Source organism: Sorex fumeus, unplaced genomic scaffold, assembly GCF_029834395.1.
Source record: "Sorex fumeus unplaced genomic scaffold, SorFum_2.1 ptg000070l, whole genome shotgun sequence".
Taxonomy (NCBI): Eukaryota; Metazoa; Chordata; class Mammalia; order Eulipotyphla; family Soricidae; genus Sorex; species Sorex fumeus.
The window spans coordinates 5,185,948-5,188,194 of record NW_026606127.1 but is presented as its reverse complement, the minus strand read 5'-3'; the positions used below and the strand labels follow the sequence as shown (position 1 = coordinate 5,188,194).

At 35.1% G+C, this 2,247-nt stretch overlaps 1 pseudogene; it reads right to left on the bottom strand.

Moving 5' to 3' along the window:
• Positions 1 to 1,724: 1,724 nt before the first annotated feature.
• Positions 1,725 to 1,821, bottom strand: LOC130037156 (uncharacterized; annotated as a pseudogene).
• Between the last annotated feature and the right edge of the window lie 426 nt (positions 1,822 to 2,247).

Sequence of the window (2,247 nt, the reverse complement as noted above, 5' to 3'; positions counted from 1 at the left end):
CCCCCTTGAGAATAACACTTGCTGTGGGTTTGTGGTAATTTGCTTTGACTATATTGAGGAAAGTACTTTCAACTCCCATTTTCTTGAGAGTTTTTCATCATGAATGGGTGCTGGATCTCATCAAATGCTTTATCTACATCTATTGATATGATCATATGACTTTTATCTTTATTTTATTGAGATGGTGTATTCTGTTGATTGACTAGAGAATGTTAAGCCATCCTTGCATCCCCAAGCTAACCTACTTGGTCATAGTGTGTGATCTTTTGTTGAGTTTCTAGATTCTCTTTGCTGGTATTTTCTTGAAAATTTTTGTATCTGTATTCACAAAGGAAATAGGTCTGCAATTTCCTTTTTTTTGTGGTGTCTCTGTCGATTTGATTATTAGGGTGATCTTTGCCTCACAGAAACTATTTGGGAGTATTTCTGTTTCTTCAATTTCCTGGAAAATCTTAAAAATGTTGGAAGCAGTTCCTCTTTAAAGGTTTGAAATAGTTCACTATTGAATCCATCTGGGACCTGGATTCTGTTTGGGGGTATAATTTTGACCATTATTTCAATTTCCTTGTTAGTGATAGGTCAAGTATTCCAAATCTTCTTGGTTCAGCCTTGGGAGGTAATTGGAATCCAATAATTTATAAATTTTTTCAAGATTCTCTCATTTCCTGCTGCAAAGATTCTCAAAATAATCTCTGATGATCCTATGGATTTCTGTACTTTCTATTAGGATACCCCCTTTGCATTTCTGATTCGATTTATTAGAATTCTTTCTCTTTGTTCCTTTGAGAGGCTTCTCATGGTTTAATGATCTTATTTATTTTCTCAAAGAACCAGTTTTTGTTCTTATTGGTCTTCTGGATTGTATTTTGGGATTCTAGCTCATTGATGTCTGGTACAAGTTTTATTATTTCCTTCCTCCATCCTAGTTTGGACTACTTTTGTTGGTTATTTTCCAAAATCTTGAGCTCTAATTTATTCTTGTAGGCCCTTTCTTTCTTCCTGATGAATTCTGGCAGAACTATAATCTTTCCTCTTAACACTGCTTTTGCTGTGTCCCACAAGTTCTGGTAGCTCGTGTCCTCATTCTCATTTGTTTATGGAAACTTTTTATTTCCTCTTTGATTCTTCCCTAAGCCATCGGTTGTTCATTACTTCCCTTAAAGAAAATATATCCTTGCTGAGCTTCAGTCTGTTTGATCTATCGAGAAGTGACAAAGAAGTGTTGAAATCTCCTACTAGTATTGTGTTGCTATCAATGTTTTTCTATAAGTCTATTAGAAGTTGTTTTAAAGTATTTTGCTGGTCTGTCATTAGGATCATATACATTGAGGAGGGTGAGTTCTTTCTGATGTACATATCCCATGATCATTAAGAAATGACCGTCACTGTCTCTGATAACCTTTAATCTGAAGTTCTTGTGGTCTGATACTAGTATGGCCACTCCAGGTTTGCGGAGGTGATATTTTCTTGAAAACTTGTTTCCCAGCCTTTTACTTTTAGCCCATGGGTGCTTTGATTGTTCAGACATGTTTCTTGCAGGTAGCAGAATGTTGGGTTCAGTTTTCTAATTCATCTTCCTATTCTGTGCCTCTGAATTGGCACATTTAGTCCATTGACATTGAGAGAGATTGTTGTTTTGGGGATTTGTGCTCTCTTTATGTATAATTTTTGTACTTGTGGGGATTGTCTTAGCTTAAAGTATACCTGTTAATTCTTCTTGCAACAAAAATATGGAGTGCTTTACAAGTTTGCATGTTATCTCTGTACAAGGACCATGCTCATCATTGTATCATTTCAATTTTAATATATGTGTTATCAAACCTATTAGGAGTTAATTTTTCCATATTTTTCTCTTCTTATTACTTTGACTGTTGTCCTTCCTCACTCCTATGGCAGACAATGATTGCTAATCAAGGAATGTATTTCAAAGCAGCATGAATAAATAGATTTAGAACTTTAATGTCCCAGAAATAAAAATATGGTTTTTACTATATTATCGTTTACCCTACCCCCTAGGCATTAGTTTTACAAAATAATTCTTTTGGAAGATGGTATATGAGTTTGTTTAATGTTGTTCCCTGAATCCTTCATTAAGAACATTAAAATAGAGCCTTTTGCTGTTCTCACCTCAGTCCTGTGTACATCTCCAGGAAAAGGTGGATGGTGTTGTCTGTACTTTGACCACCTTGAATGTATGTAGGATTTTTCTCCTGAAGGATGAGGTGAGGATCATATTGATGATTTCAT